Source organism: Diplotaxodon limnothrissa, unplaced genomic scaffold (assembly GCF_057381915.1).
Source record: "Diplotaxodon limnothrissa isolate DT_005_m unplaced genomic scaffold, D_limnothrissa_male_GT1.1 unmapped_scaffold_4, whole genome shotgun sequence".
Taxonomy (NCBI): domain Eukaryota; kingdom Metazoa; phylum Chordata; class Actinopteri; order Cichliformes; family Cichlidae; genus Diplotaxodon; species Diplotaxodon limnothrissa.
In genome coordinates, this window is record NW_028188558.1 from 2167501 (window position 1) to 2186641 (window position 19141).

The 19141-nt window shown below is 44.1% G+C and overlaps 1 protein-coding gene and 1 long non-coding RNA gene across 7 annotated transcripts in view; one reads left to right on the plus strand and one right to left on the minus strand.

The window, feature by feature from the left end:
* LOC146606877 (protein NLRC3-like) overlaps window positions 1-19141 on the plus strand; it is a 563637-nt gene that overhangs the window by 31785 nt on the left and 512711 nt on the right. The gene's annotated exons all lie outside the window — the stretch shown is intronic.
* Window positions 7255-19141, minus strand: part of LOC146606881 (uncharacterized) — a 34401-nt gene continuing 22514 nt past the window's right edge. Inside the window, exons 2-3 of the long non-coding RNA XR_014905382.1 lie at window positions 7613-7798; window positions 7255-7479 (exon numbers count right to left, since the gene is read on the minus strand). This is a non-coding gene — a long non-coding RNA (uncharacterized LOC146606881). The remainder of the gene's footprint in view (window positions 7480-7612; window positions 7799-19141) is intronic.

A 19141-nucleotide genomic window follows, 5' to 3' on the forward strand; every position in this document is an offset into this window, starting at 1 on the left:
TGAAACTCTTCTAAATGATTCCTTGTAAACTTCTTCAGTCACAAACAAACAGGAAGTGATGTCACATGTGTTCCTGTCCACACAGCAGAATGAGTCTATTGCTGACAGTGATGTACAAACAGAGTGAGCATTTCTGAGGCCCAAAATAAACTGAGTAGTTCACTGAATGAACAATGGACTGTGAGCTCAGTTCCTTCATCATTAGTATGGATTATATATGTATCTGTATTATATTAGTATCATATATATCAGGTGCTGCTGCTTTCAGTCATTGTGCAAATGTGCTGTTTGTAAGCTTGTAAAGCTGCAGTCAGCTGAGACTGAAGAAGTCACCTGATCAGTGAGCAAACGTTTCTGAAAACGTCCAGATGAACAGAATCAACCTTTTGGGATCAGCCAGCAATGCAGCATCATTGTTGTTCAGCTTCAGAGGTTTGCAGGAATGAACTGATGACCAGAAACAGCTGCAAAGTCCAAGAAAATACCAGCTGGAGTTCAGCTGCATTTGAAGAAGTCAAAGAAAAGTAAGGATGGCAAAGGGCGACGTTTTCTTCCAAAGAACTGCAAACATGGTCGACGCCTCATTAGAAGAATCATCTGGACATTTGTGAGGAACTCTAACCAAGAAAGCAACGTCACACAGATCCAACAGACAGTTTCCATGACTGCAAGTGTTGAGTGGAAAAATGCTACATTGCATTATTGCATCCTCTCACCACAGGAGGCGCTGTTGGCACCACTGATTGCTGATCAGCTGTTCTCTGATGATCTGATTGATACTGTGAATAACGGGACTCACTGAACTCTGTGACACAGTGAAGATTACAGAGTTTAACTTCACCCTTTAAGACTGACCACAGAACCAAGTCCGCCAGAGCTTTTGTTATATTTTTACATGCTGTGGAGCCATTTGTGGGAGCATTTCAAGTTGCTATACATCAATACAACTGTTATAGCCCTAATTTTAATAATATGTATGCATTAAGTCCATAGTAACTACATAAACTGCAAAAAAAACCTCTGCTCATCCATCTCTGTGTGTATCAGGATACATTTGGTTCATAATACACAGAAAAATCAGAGTTATTACCTGTAATAAATGTGAAAGATTCCTGCAGTGATAACCAGGCAGGACTGAAACACATCCAAGCTGTCACCACGGTAACAGCACCGCCCATCCACAGGTGAGGGGAGGAGCAAAAAGAGGGACTTTGACCATTTTATACTAAAAACACTCAACTAATGTTTCTAATATGAAACAAATAAGCCCACATTAATGTGAGCGTTTATTAAATAATAATAATGATGATTTCCTCCTGATCTCATTTCCACAGCAGAGAAAACTGTGGTGTATATTGAGGTGGAGGGTGTGGTCTGTGGCTCAGGTGTAGAGTGAGGGTGGGGTGCACCACAGCAGCATGCTGGGACTGCTGAGGGTGGAGGAGGGAGTGATGATGACATCAGAGCTGCAGCACAGAGACCAGTGAACACACAGTCTGTTCATCTTTGCATAGATACAATATACAGCACAATATTGAATGACAGACACGCTGTGGGAGCTTCCACAGATACACTGACGTCAGCATCCAGAGTCCTCCTGCTGCTCCCCCCTCAGAGCCCCGTGATCAGCACCAACACATTCAGTTAGATGACAGAGTCCAGCTGCAGCTAGAATCAGCTCCCCTCTGTGAACAACAGCACAGCGTCAGTGTTTCACACTCAGTGAAAGGAGGAAACAGCAGAAGAACACCATGTGTGCTACGTTTCCCAGGACACACTACAAACTGCACAAATACAGAGCAGCACGTGGAAGGACCTGGAGCTGCATTTACAGAGCTGCAGACAGCGTGATGTCCTGTATGGACAGGTGGAAGGAACCAAGTCCTCAGCTGGAACACTCGTGTTTGTCCACAGACAGGAAACACAGCAGGAAACTTCCTGACAGAAGTGCAGCTCATGGATAACACACTTCCTGTCAGTCAGAATGAGGCTGCAGCCAAACACAGAAAGGTGTTTTTGTCCAGATGAGCCCAGAGAAGAAACACGAGTGTTCACAGACATCAGAAGCTCAGAGAGGTGAAACATGAGGTTGGAGTCCTCGTCAGCATCCAGAAGAGCTGCTGTGAAACCCTGAGTACTCATGACAGACTCTGATGGCACAAACACATCATGATTCAAACAGAAAGACAAACATGGAGCTCCTGATCCTCCTGCATGAGAACAAGCTGACATGAGCGCTGTGTCTGAGAGTGTCTCCCTGTCACAGTGACAATAACACAGCTGCTGCTCACAGTCATTAAACTGACCTGAGGTCAGCTGTGCTCCTTACATATGAACCATGTGACCTCACATCAGTGCTGTGGATGACTGTAGTCATAGAAGAGTAGAGCTGTAGCAGGTGGTGTGAGGAGGAGGTGGTGTATTCTAGTTAACGCAGTACTGAAACACTCCAGCAGAGGGCGCTGTTAAGTCCTTATTGTAACACAGTTACTGTGTGCAGTTAGACTTCATACATAATCTGCACTTATTTCCATCAGACATGCTGTCAGTAAATGATTGGTTTCTATTGATTCTACTTCCTGTTGACTCGTTTGATGACAGTGAAACAATCACAGCTGATTGTGTGATGATGTAAACTGTCACTGTTACATTCAGTGTGTGTGACATAATGTTAGTGCAGGCTGATAACAGCCTGGTTCTGTTAGAAACACATGAACGTGTCCATAGATCAGTGTGTGTTTAACATGAGAGCTTCAGCCCTGCTGATGTGTTAAATAAAGACATGCAGGAAAACTGATGAGACTCTGAAATAACTCTTTATATTTATAATGTAACTCTGCATCAAAAGAACAACAAAGGATCCCAGACAGGTTTCTGTGAACAAAGACCATTCTGATGTTTCTGTGTTTCTAACACTTTGACATTATTAGTAAACAGACTGCAGTGAGCAGCATTTATAAAGAGCTTCTATATAAAGATATGACAGCTGTTTGACAAGTTTATCACTCTGTGTTTGGACCTGATCAGTCCAGCTGTTTACTTGAAACATGTTCATTTACCTGTTCTGTTATATTCATGTTCTTGTCTCTGTTGAAAACACATTTTAATGTCCCTCAGATTTTTCTCCCAGATGAATAAATATAAAAATGACACAAACTGACTGCAGCTACTTTTTGTCCTTTCTGTCAAAAACCTTCATGTGACTCATGAGAGACACGTTTCAGCTGTTTGTGACAGATCAGAGGCCAACAAGTCATTTATAACACTTTCCATCATTGTTTAAAGTTCTCAGTGTTTCTGTGTTGCTGCGTATAGGATCTCCCAGCATCATCACTGTGCTGTCCAATCATTGTGTGCGAGGTTACCCTTATAGTGCGATGTGTGTTTGCACAAAGAGAAGCATGTGTGTCAAATATAAATAAGCACAGAACAGAAACAGCTGCTCGTTTCTTCTGTTTAGAGTCAAGTTAGTGTTTTGTGTCTTTGTTTGAGGCCTGATGTCGAGCAGAGGTGTGTGTAACTGCACTGGTCTGTTATATGTGTGAAGTGTGTGCTTCTCTTCAGCATCATCTTTGTCACTGCTGATTCCTTTGTGTCATCATGTGTTGAGAAGAGAGAACAGTTATAACGGAGGAGCAAAAGGAAGCCCTGAAATCTGCATCAACAAGGAAGTGTTGGCTCACCAGTGATCCCAGCAGAGCCACTGGTTTGGCTCCAGTTGTTCTAGATTCAATGATGTTGTTGCTACAGATACATGTCAGCATCTTTATTGAATTTTATATGAAGCAGAAATGGTGTCATTAGGAGAAGAAGAGGAGAACAAGTCCGGCGAGGAGGCAGCAGCTCTTAAAGATGAAACAGCAGCTCAGCCCTGAGCTCAGAGAGCTGCACATGAAAAAGCTCCTCAAGCAGATCCTGTCAGAGGTTTGTCATCAACAGGAGGAACTGTTCACATCATAGGATGAAGATGCTGTCAGCTGGATGAAGAAGGTTATTTAATGCAAACGTTCACACTGAAGTCAAATTGTTGTCGTGTTGAACAGATTCATGTACTGATCGTCTCCAGAATGTTAGAAGAGCTTCAATGAATCATTAGAAACAACTTACAGCTGCACAGCTGTGTCAAACACATCTGTGTGTCATTGTGGGATTGTTGTGTTTCTACATGTGACACACGTCTAAAACATGCACACAATCTGAACACAAACAGGGACTCATGTGTTCCCACAGCCAGATGCTGAGAGCCATTTCCTTGTAGTCCTGTGTCTACATACATGAACCATTAGATGTTATTGGAATGATTGTCAGCTCTGATAGTTTCATGTGTGTTTAGCTGGACGCTGTTTGATCCTCGACATGTTTAAAGGTGTCCAGTCCTGAGACACTGGGGCTGGAAACAGCTGTGATGTCATTGGACTGTCACACAGACAGAAGTGCATGAAGCGAGCAGCCGAGGAGCCGCTGATGTTTTGGATTCAACAGCATTTGAAAGGTCGACACAGACACGTTTGCACACAGAAAGCTGAATCTGTCATATGCCACAGTGAACTCACTGTTCAGTGTTTTTCAGGAAGCTTCTTAACTGCCTCTGCTGCCAAACAAGCAGCTGATGTCCTTGAGAAGAAGCTGAAGAAGTCTTCAACAACAAATACAGGAAGTTGACTTTCAAATACTAGATTCACTTTAGACTCACAGAGAAATGACTCAACCAGCTGTGTTTGACTATATGAAAGGTCAGTGTGTGTCTGCACACAGACTGTTGTGTTGGACTGTTATTCAGTTGTCTGCTGAATGTTTTCAAATGTCTGCATCTCAGCTGTGATGAGGCTGGGGGTCATGGGAGGCCACCGTAGCAGCCTCTTCAACATCATGACATCATCATAAATGCTGCTGGACTGTCTGAAGGACTGACGGTGAAAAAGCCGTCGGGAAGGAAACAGAAGACATTTCAGAGGCTGCAGCAGATTTCTTTGATTCGGGGCCTTTTTCAGCTTTATTGGACAGAGCAGTGAAGATAAGTGACAGCAAAGCAGAGAGAAAGGGGGCGTGGCCCGGGTCAAAGCCAGGCCAGCTGCTCTCCACCTCGTGGTCACCTGCTCATCCTAGTGAGCTCCACCAGCAGCCCTTTCACACACTTTACACTGTCAAACACTGTGTGTGGACCTCAGCTAACAACAGGCTACATTTAAGTCTGGACTACATGCTTTTATATTGTTTTTATTCCATCAGCAGCTCAACATCATGAGCAGCTTTGACATAAAGACATCAAACTCAAGCTGACTTTAAACTACTTTTAATACAGGGGCTCAAAAACAACAACATCTTTATTATATATCAGGACACAAAGTCATTTCATCTCAAAGGGAAACAGCTTTATTTGGAATAACCAGCACTATCAACTGGTTTGGGATCTCCACCAGTTTCATGTCTTTGCAGCTTCTCCAACAAAGTTCCTGTAAAATCAGCATGTTTGTCTTTATTGGTTTGATAGTGATTGATTATTCAGTCCCAATCTGCTGTCATCTAAAGAACAAAATGATGTTTCTATGAGTCACAAAGCTCCAGATGTTGTCGGCTTCACAAAGAAAACAAAGAACTTAAACACAAAGTGTTTGGAGCCAAAATGTTCCCAAGCTGCTCTTTTTGAAATGGCAGAGGTACAGTGGTGTCTAACAGCACACTGTGGAAGGCAAACATGTTATTGTTGGATGAAACTTCATGAATCCTTTGTAGATTTGAGCTGTTGGAGCCTTTCTTTTCTCTTCAGGTGTACAGATGCTGAGGAGGCAGGTGAAGCAGGTGGAGCTGTTGTGATGCTGGCAGAGGGTGTGTCTTAGTAACTCTGTGAGGCAGAACTGGATCCAACATTGTGGATGTGTTGATGTTGGAGCCATTAAGAGTCTCTGGCCACACTGTAGGATTTCCCTTTGATCCACTGTGGGGGCATTTTGGAGTCTGTCAGTGAAACTCTTCATGTTTGTGTTTGACTCCAGTTTATAGAAACAGAGAAATGTGTCATGCTTTTGTTCGGCCTCCACAAATACACACATTTGTTCATTGGTTGGACTTTTTGGAAGGAGACACATTGAAAACCATGTTAATAAGATCTTGTTGTTTCCTGTGGATCCGACACAGAGAGTGGACTTCAGACAGAAAGCGTGGAAGAGATTTTAGAGGCCGTGTGTGGCAACAGGAAGTTTCTGTATGTTTGCTGATCTTACATGTGGAAAACAACACGTGATGTTTGTGAAGTTCTACAATGATCATTGTTCTCACAGCATTTTGAGTGGGAACAGTTCAAACTGGGAGTAGTGGGAGTTATTTACTGATTGAAACAAGCTGAATGTTTCTGTGACGATGAAGATCAGCAGCTCAGCTGATCAATGAACTGACATCTATCAGTCGTTTCATGAGATGAAGTCATCAGCAGACATTTGTTCTGACTGTGTGATGAATGTCAGAAGGTCAGGGCTCTGCTTTAGTCACTGCTTGATGATCATTGGCTCATTGTTGAATCCAGAGCCCAGTCTGACCTCTGACCTTTGCTGCAGGTCTTCTGTGTTATCTCCACTTTCATGTCTGATCTTCTGCTGTATCGTCCAAAATAAACATCTGGATCATTTCCAACACTTCAGCAGATCTTTAGTTTGGGCAGTGCAGCACAGAATAACACATATTGTACTATACTGCCCACTTCCTGATCTTATTGGATCTGTGTGTGAGGTTGGTGAAGGAAACACATGTTTACTGAGTGAGTCGCTGCCATTAGGAACTAGTTTTTATATCACAGCCTGGAAATCACACAGGACCATTTCTGCAAGTGAAAAGTCGTCATTGGAGGAAAATGATTATGTAGTTTGTGCGACTGAAGAATTGTCCCAACTACATGTGCTGCTGACCTTTGACCTTTTCTTTAGGTGCACAGAGGAGTCTGTGGAAACATCCAGAACTGAGGCATCTTGTGTACAAACGTGTTCAGACCAGATGTCAAATGATGTCAGATGTCATCCGTGAATGGATGCAACTGTGGATCGTTCCAATAAAATGAGGCAGTTTTGTAAGTACAAGCCCACTACAACCCATCATCAACATTTTAAATTACATTATACATCTTCACTGATCTAAAGCACCACTATTTTAACCTGATTCACTTTTTCCACCCTAACAGTTCATTCCTCAAATCAAACAAGATATTTGACCCTAAAAAAATGCATCAACAAATAATTTTGTAATAAAATATTTATTCTTCAACTTTTACAAGTGAAATCAAACAAGTGTGTTTAAGAGTGAAACCAGAGTGGAAGCTGCTCATATAGAGTCCAACCCAGGCTAAAGTAAGCTGAGTAGAGCAGCACCATCAAAGTGTCGGCTCTCTGAACACGGTGCAAGATCGCCATCTGCAGGACTAAACTATTTTTTCTCGCCCTCCTCGTCAACATCAAGATGATGTCATCATACAGCAACTGATTCCCTGTCCGTCTGGAACAAAGCATTTACATTAAAAAGACATTTACAGAAAATACAAACACCAACAACACATCTCATCATCACATGATATTTTATTATTTATTATATTATATATTTTTATTGTACCATCAACATCAACAAATACCAGCATATTTTCTTTGAGATTGAGTAGAGTGGACCTTTCCCTTGGTTCACTTCCTGCTCGCAGCATCAGCTGACCTCTGACTTCCTGGTTAAGGTCTCTCAGCGTTGACTGGAATATCAAATCGGACTCACACCATGTTCTTGTAATGTGGTCATGTCTGTCAGCTGTTTGAAGAGCATCTCTGGCCTAAACACAATAGGAAGAACAACAACACGGCAAAAAAAACCAACACATTTCCATATTAGATGAAGGGCACCGTAACTGGAAATGGTAACATTCATCTGATGCTGCTTTGGATTTATCTTCTGTTTTAGACCAACTTTGATCACTTCGAGCCATCTTTAGTCCGTTTGTTCTAACTTCTCACTAACATCTCGTATGATTTCAGATCCCTGCTGTTCCCCAGCTGCCCTGTAGGTTTGTGCTTTGACCTCCAGAGGGCGACAAATCAGCACAGACAGAGAGCTCCATTCAAACTTTGCTGCCATCAGGAATAATTCTTCAAATATAATCATCAGTGTTTGAGCAGTTATGATATCAGGGACAATCTAGACATGTGTGACAATACTGAACATGTCACATGACACACCTCAAACATCATGTGATCCACTCTCAGTCTGCACTTTCATTCATGACTTCAACAGGTTGAAATGAGCTTTGAAGAAACATTCAGTGAAATAAATCTTTCATGGATTCATGTGAGCAGCAGATGAACTTTACAAAGAATCAGTGGATTTATCTTCTGTTTTAGATCAACTTTGATCACTTCGACCCATCTTAAGTTCTTCTTACTCACTAACGTCTCGTATGATTTCAGATCCCTGCTGTTCCCCAGCTGCCCTGTAGGTGGCCTCAGTGTGTCTCACACCATTTACAGATGATTACAGGTCGTTTACAGTTCAAACAGGTCCAACATAAGAAATATGCAGAAAATATCCTGCTATAACAGTTTGGGTCAAAGTGCAGATGTTCCAGATGTTCTGAGTCTGTCTGTGTTTCATGTTAACATGTAGATGTTGGACCAAAGTGAAGCTTTTTGATGTGACAGCAGGAATGTGAAGTGTAACTCTGAGCTGTAGGAAATGAAACTAAACGGACTTTTTCTCCTTTATTTATAGGAAAGTGTAGGAGAGCAACAGATGAACAAGCGTTACTGTAACAGGAAACATCAGAGGACCTGTATGTTCATCATCATCACTGTTTCCTTGTTCTGTCACAAACACACAACACTTCCTGCTCTCTCTCTGATGGATCTGATTGGCTGTTTCATTCACAGGAGGTCAGGGCGTCACACAAACAGCTTTAACTGCACAACGACACACTTTAAATCATCTGCAGACAAACCTGTGTGTTTGATTTATGAAGAAATAATAAAGACGTGTGTACAGCTGTCCATGAAGCAGCTTCTCACACAAACTCTGACACTTCAGCCACTTTAATTCCTGCAAAGCTGCGTAATAAAGAGCTGTGACTGCTATGAGCTGCTGATGATGACTGCATGAAGCTCTCAGCTGAAGCTTCTTTCATTTATTTTAATGTTAATGTCGCCTTTTTAAGTCTGTGTGAGGATTTTAATGACACACATTAAAGGAGCTTCTTTGATTAGAACCAAATTCATGTTGATTTTCAGCCTGAAATGATAAAAACTTTAATAATTCTGTTTATAATCATCAACCTGGAGACTAATGAAAGTATAATAGTGAAAAAAAGCCTTTATTATTTGAGTAATGCCTGAATCTGCTCAGAGACAACACAGAGGTGTTGATGACAGTTTGACATTAACTGAATTAAAAACAAAGTGCTCTTATTGTGAAAATCTGCCTCCTACTTCTTTAAATCATTTTTATGTATTTTTTAACCTCACAGTGAAACATTGAGGCATTAATCTGACACAGTTTGATCAGCAGCTGTGTTTTCACTGACGTTTCACTTTGATTTGTTCAGACTGAGCAGAGAGGATCGGTTCTCTGTGTGCGCACTGCTGAGAAACACAAGCTCATTTCTGCTGTTTCATGAAAAGTGTTATGGAGGAACAAGAAGTTCAGCCTCTAAACTCTCAGCGTGAGGACTGAGTGAAGAGTTTCAGAGCAGAGAGTTTTGGCTCACAGCTTTTAGCGTCTACACAAAGAGACGATTACGCACTTGATCTGAGAACATCTCCACCTCCTACAAACAAACTCTCCTACGAGCAGCTGTCACAACCACAACAGGCAGAAGACTGGATTTCTTCAGGTCAGATTTCATGCAGTTTGCATAAATTGTGTGTCACAGACTTTGTAGTTCACATTTGTGTGACTCGTTTAAATCTTCTCCTCCTGAAAGTGAAACTCTTACAAACACATCAGGCCACAACCTGCTGCAGGTTAATGATTGATCTGAAGGCAGCTGACCTTTGAGCAGGAACTTGTGAGTCTTTTATTGTGTTCAGCACTGCCAAGTGCTGGCCTCTGCTTCCACCATCACATTTACACTGGTAGGTTCAGCACTGCTGCCTGCTTCAGACTGAATCCAGCAGCACAAAGACACAAGTTAATAAAATCAGCATCTATTCCTTTATCACTGCTTTGTTACAGAGGAGAACAACGCTCCAGTAATGCGTAATCCGATTATTTTTTTGAAGTAACGAGTAAAGTAAGGGATTACTATTGCAAAAACAGTAATTAGATTACCGTTACTTTCCCGTAGGAACGCTGCGTTACTGCGTTACTAAAACCGTGATTTTTTGCGAGAATGTCTCACGACAGTGACGTAAGCGAGTGCGACGTTAGTGACAACAGCTGTGTGCAGATCAACAATGGATCATATATCGATTGTGCAGAGAGAGTATGAGCGTGCAGCGATAACTCAGTAGGTAAAGTGGTCGCCCCATGATCGGAAGGTCGGCGGTTCGAATCCACTTAACGGCTACCCTGAGGTACCCCTGAGCAAGGTACCGTCCCTACACACTGCTCCCCGGGCGCCTGCTTAGTGGGCTGCCCACTGCTTCACTGAGTGAATGGGTCAAATGCAGAGAAAAACAAGTAATTTCCCCATGGGGATCAATAAAGTATCCATTATTATTATTATTATTATTATTAAAGCGTGGACGTACTGACCTTACTTTGAGTTTGATTCCATAAAAAGTGACAAAAACATTAGCGTCCATCGTGCGTGGGAAGAAAACTTCTTTTTACAGCGAAAAAACCCCTAAACTTCCAACAAGCACCGAGTAGCTACGACGTAATGGGAAACTCACAGAGAAACTCGCGGATTCTTCCACTGACCGCGGCACACCTGCACCAGGGTAAACCTCCGCCTACCCTGCTCCTGCTTTACAGGTGAAAATAGAGCAACAGGACCGCTGAGTCTTTGACTTTATTTATGTTCTGCTGTGTTTTACTTGCATCTATTTGAAAGACTGAGTGTAAACACAAAAAATATTTTATTTTATGTGCTGGAATGTGCAGAAAATAGGTTTAAATGTTAAACTAATTTCTTCCAGTCAGAGAATGTTGCATATAATTAAATGTTTGCTTGATGCATAAAGTTAAAAGATTAAAACTAATAAAACAAGTTTTAAAAAGAGACTTTTCCATTTGATTACATTTTGTATGATGGATTATGTAGAAAAAGTAGAATTGGGCTGAAAGATCTATCGCTTTATCACCTCTTCAGGTTGGAAATCGTGTTTTTAAAAAGTAACTAAGTAACTAAGTAACTAATTACTTTTGAAAATAAGTAATCAGTAAAGTAACGGGATTACTTTTTGGGGGAAGTAATCAGTAATTAGTTACTGATTACTTTTTTCAAGTAACTTGCCCAACACTGGACAGAGTGTTGGCTTCATCACCGACACACGTCACCACATCAGGAAACAGCTGGTTCAGTGAATATTTAAGGTTCACTGCAGACAAACTGGAGAAAAACGAATCACATGAAACATTTGTTACTGGTTTCTGACCTCGTCGTAGAGACTCACATACCTGTGTTCTGCTATCAGTGTGATCACATGTGCTGGTACAGTTTGCCAGGTTGACCCATGTAACCTCCACTATCCTGTAGACGTGGAATATGTTTCACATATGGATCGCTTCATTACTCGACTATGACTGTGTGCTTCACAGGTGCTTACTGAAGTGCTGCTTTACACAAAAGCAGACAGTAAAAATAAGAACTGCAGGTCCAGACCACAGGTTTATGTGTTGATAATGATGATGTGCAGTCACTCATTGTCACAGGATACTTCCTGCAATGATGCTACAGGTCACGCAGTTCTGCAGAGGTGGAGGAAACAGATGCTTTTCCTAACAGAGACACTTTAACGACTTAAAGAATCTAACTGACACACAAACCTCAGTTTGTCTGACATTCATGAGAGTAAACTGCTCCTGAATGTTCTGTTAGTTCACTGGATGATTGCTCCTGTTTACCTGACTTCAAATGTAAAGATCCCTGAGACAAACTCTCAGTTTCAGGCCACACGAGTTCAGCGGCGACACGATCGCACAACCAGCCGCGACGTTAAAGGCTGACGCGCTCACTACCTTTGGTTGCAGCGTTCCACTCTCAGCTCACACGACATACACAAAAATAATGACGCTGGATGCTTCTGTGTCCTCAGAAACACCAGATCGCTGTTCACGAGAAAAGGATGGAAACGGAGTGAGACATCACTCCCGGCGGACACACAAACACTGTGCTAAGGTTTGTTTCAAAACTGAGCTCCTGGGTTGTGTAGCTGCTGAGCGAGCAGGTGGCACACAAAGACGCGCTGTCAGGAATCATTACATCGAGACTGACAGGACGTCACTGGTACATAAACACTGATCTGTGGTTTACTGACAATGTTCTCAACAACAGACGCACAACCCTGGTTTGGTCTGGTTATTTGTGTTGTACGGCTTCGTTGGTCTGACGAGCTTTTAGGGATGTCAGCAGAAGGATTTCACGTGCTGAGGTCATATTTATAAATCAACCTGAACAGCTAATACTTTACCTCTTTATTTTATAACACATATGAACACGTTATAGTAGATTTGTGCAATGTGTGTTTCACGTCTTTATGGGCGTATAGATCTGTAAACAGGCTGATGGGTGTGTGTCTGTTTATTGTAGCGGTGCAGAAATGTTAAAAATGATGATAATAACAACACTTCTCACATCAGGCTACAACACAAACCTCCTGATAGCTGCAAACACCAAAACCCCCAACGACAGGCACACAAAGAGCGAGCAGGGACCCACCCTGACAGCATGTGAGCCTCCTACTACGACTCACTGTGGAGCAACACAACACCAGGAGACGGAGGATATGAGAGAGGATACAACTGCTGTGGGGGAGCAGCCACACACTCCACAGGAGACGACGGGGTGAGAGATGGTTCGGTGCTCCTAACATCATGTGGACGCTCGTCTGCACATAAACAAACCTCACCCCACCGCCTCCTCCTTTCTCTTTTTGCAGGGTGGGGTGCTCCATCCTTACACACTTTGCACCACGTGGCTCTCCATCTATTCGTTTACCTTCTTGGGTCTCTTCCTCCTCTGTCCCAGCCCATTGAGGCGATCGCTGGGGTCCAGCCTGTAGTGGGAGTGGCTGTCCTCGCTCATCCTGTCCCCGTCCACTCCGGGTTATTCCTTTCTTCTTTCTGTCCTCTGAATCGAGCTGACCTCTCTCCTCTCTGGTGCTCGCTCTCTGAGCCGGCGGAGCATGAGAGAGAGGAGTGGTTGGGGAGAGGGAGGGGAGACGAGCGAGGGAGGGAGGGAGCACAATGGTGTTGCCATGGCAGCAGCTGCCACCAGTGTTTATCTGGAAACGTCGCTGGCAAACCAGAATAGTTGCCACACTCGCACACTCGGCAGCCACACGTTTGTGTGCGACCTGCCCGTGGCTTCCTCGTTACAGACACACCGAGAGGAAACGCTCAGACACAAGGCCGAACATGAACGAACACTCGTGTGTGGGAGGAACAGGGCACAGACTCCACGCCGTCGTTAAAGATGGCGTGTGTGCTAAACGGAGCTGTGCGCTGATTGATTAGTCAAGTGAAAAAAACAAAGGAAGCTGTCTGGATGGAGTTTGCTGCTCCCACTAATCAAAGAGATGCATCACAGCTGGAGCTGATTGATGCACGAGCCACCGTTTGCACAATCCCACCGACTCCACGCTTGTGTTTCCTTTCTGCACCATGTTGTTAACACTGACCCCACACGGTGTTCATGAGCTAAAGAAATCACGATGATTGATTGATTTCACTGACTCGTCTGCACAAAGCATTTTGTAGGTTACAGCATGAAACGACTGTAATCTCCACATTTACACTCACAATTTCTGTTTTACTCTCAAACTGATCAATAACAGCTTTCCTGTGTAACAAACACACAAAATAAAACAACTGTACCACCAATCAAACACAAGGAAAATAAATGATATTGTGAGTTCAGCAGTGGGTCTGTGACCGGTGTGTAAGAGGACGATAGATGAGTGGGTGTTTGTAGAAACAACCTTTGTGATCTAAATGTGAGACAGCAAAGCGTCAGACAGAAGCCTGAGCTGAATATTTCCTGTGATATGAAGTCACCGTGTTTGGGTCGGTCAGTCGACTACTACTCAGTGAGTGTCCCACACACACACAGACCCACACAGACCCACACAGATCTTAATGATGGCCTCAGGCTTTGAGCTCCCACTAACAGCAGGTCATAGCAGCATCCCATTAATAGTGATGAAAAATGCAGCTACAGCTGCTTTTCCACTACTGGAAGTTAATCAGGTCAAAGCTGGAGCTTCACCCTGTTCAGACTGAACCATGTGAGCCGGCCTCGCTCCACAGAGGATGCCTCCAGGACAAACGTGGGCTCCATCGAGGCCCACAGCTGCTGTGACATCGTGGACGTGTTCTTCAGCTTGTTTTTCAAACAATCTCAGCAAACGTGCCAAAATCATCTTCAGTGAGACTCTGTGGCACACAATCCAAAAACAAAGAAGGCTAAAGGACATGCTCTGTCCTCTGTGTGACCCACAGTCGTGGCTCAAATGTGGGACTGTGGCCTGGTGTGACCTGAACACTGTGGGAACCTGAGGGGCAAATCTGAGGATTTCATTTGGCTTTTTCATTAGAGATAAGATGGATTATGTGAATGAAAAGGCAACACACACACACACGTAGGGTAGCTGTAGCCCGACTGGCTCATCTGCTAATCAGAGGGTTGCTGGTTCGATACCTGGGATCCAAAGTGCAAACTCTTGGGGAACGAGTCTACTTTGTGTGCATCTGAGGTTGAAGCGGAGCTGCTTTCAATAAACTGCTAGTTTCCCTTTCATACTCCTGAAGGACGTTCCTCACAAAGAGCGAGGCAGCAAGTCTGTGCAGGTCCTCAGTCATGCAGGTCAGCGTCGTCTGAAGAGCTTCTCAGAGTTTCATCTCTCACCCAGTTCCAAGCCCAGTTTGTGTCCCAGATACATGCCGCTGATGGCCAGGAAGTGACATCACTGGATCAGTTATGAGAGCGAACCCTTCAAGACTCAAACCTGCCTGGCAACGAGGGAAACGGCTACACAGGAAGTCCAGTGACGGGGTGCAGATGTTCCATCACCGGGATGTCATCGCTTGTTGTGTTTTGGTGTTTTCAGACCAAAACTGCTCTGCTAACTTCACATTTACTAAACATTAATGTTCCCAACACAGATTTACATGAGAATGACAGGACATCATAGCCCCCCCTGCCCCCCCTGATATTACATCACTTCAATCCCAAACAGAAGGAAAGGAAAGATCAAATCTGTCTTGAACCTCTGCTTCAAAGTTACAGGAACACTGGAGTCACTCTCACTGTCAGAGACCTCAGTGTGTTGGAAGCTGCTAGAAGAAGCAGATGGGGGAGAGGAAGAGGAGGGCCACGGTGCTGATCTGAGGAAGTCTTCTGATCAAACCACAGCAGACCAACAAGCCCGACGTCGTTCTGATCCAACATGAAGGCTTCCATCTGTCTATTCTGTCACATCGCACACGTCTCAAGTCATCCTGTTCAACCCATCACAACATAATAGTAACAATAAAACAAAGGCAGTGGAGCGTTCACCACGAGCTTCTACAAAAGTGCACGTTCATTTTAATAAAACTGTTTTTACAGCAGTGTGCGAACATTAATATGTTGTAACCAAACGTTTGTTACACCAGCTGCACTGAACCTGTGGAGACTGGAAGTTATTTGCTGCTGGTTTGTTCAGACCTGTTACTGCACACCTTGCATAGTTTGCATAGTTTCCTTCACTGCATGCAAAGAGACGAGGCGGGTGGAAACCTGCGACCCTGATCACATCACCAGTCCATCACAGTCAAACACTCACGGCTGTAATCTATTTCAAATCAAAGTGTTTGCACGGTGAGAAGAAGCTGGCGTCGCTGGGGGAGCGTGCGCCCGGCTGCACTTAAACACAATCTTCATTGGTGCTGTGAAACATCCACGTCTCACTTCATCTGCAAAGAAACCTGATGCATCGCTTTGGAAATATTTGAAATCCCTCATTTGTCACTATGCACGACGAGTCGACCGGCTGACCAACCTCAGGTTATGCAGCGAGTGCTGAGAAGCAGCTAAATGGCTGCAGTGACTTTATTCCCTGAGTGGGTGTGTGTGCATGAAAGCCAAAGGGGGGCTGTGTAAGAAACAAGGGGAGTCTCTGTTGTGCTCACAAAGAGGAAACCAAGATCTGGATTTTATGGCCGAAAGAAGAAAACATCTTTTCAAAGTTTCCCAGGCCCACTGTGGAGACGCCCACAGCTCCCAGTGACACTGACCCACACTGACACCACCTCCATTCCTCACTGTGATAGGCCGGGAGGAGAAGATCCACACACACATTCACATCAGGACAAAGTCCCACATTCCCCTGTGCCCCACACACACACACACACACACACACACACACACACGTCCTGCATGCTAAGAAGTGAGTGAAGGATGCAGAGGTGCTGAGACACTGAGGATGTGGGAGCACAGACACCGTTCAGCCTGTGTTTGTGTATCAGAATGAATCAGGCAGAAAAACATTCAAAGCAAACTGGTTGTCCTAAAGTGAATCAGGCTGCAGTCAAACTTCAGCTGATCTCTCATCAAAGCTCCCAGATCGATTCGTGCTCCAGTTTCACCATTTCAGCAACACTGTGGGAGAACGGGGTCAGCTTTCAGCAGGGGCCACGATTATGCACAGAAGGAAGACGGGACACGGCCGGTCCTTCAACCATCGTATGGATGTAAGAGCCTAACACAGGTAACACAGGTCACAGCAGCAGAGCTGGTAGCAGCTTTGTGCGCTTGTAGAAAACTCAGCGGTACTGCAGAGGTTGTGTACTTTACCAGGGAAACGTATGTATTTTGTGTGTGGTTGAAGATTTCCAGGTTGTGTGTTCTCCTGTTTTATTCAGTTTATCAGAAGTCAGCAACTAAAATGTAAAAGCAGCTAAAAAGAAAAGACAATGATAGCATTGTGTGCACAGTGTGTTACAGAGCTGTTGGTGGCAGTCCAATCCAATCCAATCTTATTTATAAAGCACTTTAAAATAGCCAGCACAGGAACAAAGTGCTGCACGGAAAATAAGTTAAAACAATAGAACAACAGAAAACAGCAAAATAAATAAATAAAACACATAAATTTGAAAAATGAATTTTAAAATGAATCCTAAAAGAAATGGGCAGCCAGTGACGTGAAGCTAAAACAGGGGAAATGTGCTCAAACTTTCGAGTGCCAGTTAAAAGACGAGCTGCAGCATTTTGACTAATATATGATGCGCTGACCCCAACATGAAGGTCATCACAGTAATGCAGCCGAGTGCTGACAAAGGCGTGGATCACTGTCTCAAAGTGCTGCCGTGAAAGAATTGGCTTTGTTTTTGCAGCTGCCTGAGCTGAAAGAAGCTAGATTTGACCACTGCCTTGATTTGACCACTGCAGGTAGAATGAAATGCCAGCATGTTGTTCACACTTCTTACCCGAGCTGTTCTCCAGCGCATCCGTGAGTGTGGCTGTGAACAGAGGAAGCACTCGAGCAGAAAGTGCTCGTGTGAATGAGTTCAGAGCAGAGCAGCTCGATGTGGGAACAACTCGTGGCGTTCATTTAGAGAACGAATAGGTTCATGGTTACTGTATCTCAGCCGAGCCGCCCTTCGTGCCCCTCCCACAGCCACATGCTCCGTCAGCTGGCCGTCTGCCTGGCAGAGAGGGAGGGGGGCGTCTGGCCTAGTGCCAGGCTCTCTCAATATTTTATGAGAGGGAGGGGAGGGAGGAGGTGCAGCGGGTTGGTTGGGGGTTAAGAGACTAGCTACACTGAACTACGACGGGGAAACAATTATCCTCCCTGCTGAATTTATAAGTTTGCTCACTTACAGAGAAATGAACAGTCTCTGATTTTTACCTGAGTTTAGAAACATCGAACAAAAAACATATCAGTTATGAACAGATCTGCATGTCCCTGAATGAAGTGTGTGATCCTCTACAACCCTGGATCCCACAGACTGGCTGTGGGACTCTCAGCATATAGATGCAAAGGGCGTCAGCATGAAGCTCGGTGACTGTGGGTGCAGCAGTTCTGACCATGATGTGATCAGTCAGCCTCATGGGCGGAGGATGATCACAGGAAAGGAAACTCACACAGGAGGAGCTGGTTAATGGTGAGAAGGCAGGTGGATGACAGTCACCACATACTGGTAACACTGGTACAGGATTGAACTACTGCAGCACCCACGCGGTTTAGCATGTACAAGCCCATCTGAGGTTTGACCGTCTGGATGATTGGCTGAAGGCTGAGAAATGCTGAGTGTGACACACCAACATCCCCACAGTCAAACACACAGTGGTGGCCGTGGATGGGTGCAAACAAAGCAGGGGCTGAAGAAGAAGTGGGCTAGCCAGCCTCCAGAGCCTCCTTTACTAAATCTGTGGAAGCAGCTGTAAAGAGCAGTGGGCCAAAATCCCTCCGGACATGTCGGCACTTTTTGATCAGTTCAGATTCTGGGAGATGCTCTGATATAAAACATGTATAGACCAGAAACGAACAGAAACATCCGTTATTGTCCTGATTGGGGAAATCCCGGTGCTCCAGCAGCAGAGTGACGGGCAGGAGCAAAGCCTCACACAAATAAGAAACACGAGACTTACAGTAACAATAAGAGCTGAACAACATGGAACAGCAGCAGAGTGACGGGCAGGAGCAAAGTCTCACACAAATAAGAACTACGAGACTTACAGTAACAATAAGAGCTGTACAACATGGAACAGCAGCAGCGATGGAAACAACCTCGTGTTTGTTGGAGCAGGGATGGTTAGAAAGAGACGACGCTGCTTTGTGCACGGACCATATTTATGAGTACGAGTAGTGAGTTTAATGATATTTCAATTATATGACAAATATCCAGTGTTGGGGAGTAACGGAGTACATGTACGAGTAACTGTATTCTGTTACAGTTACCGTTTAAACAGGTGGTATTCAGAATACAGTTACTTTGTTGAAATAAATGGATTACACTGCATGTTGGGGAGTAACGGAATACA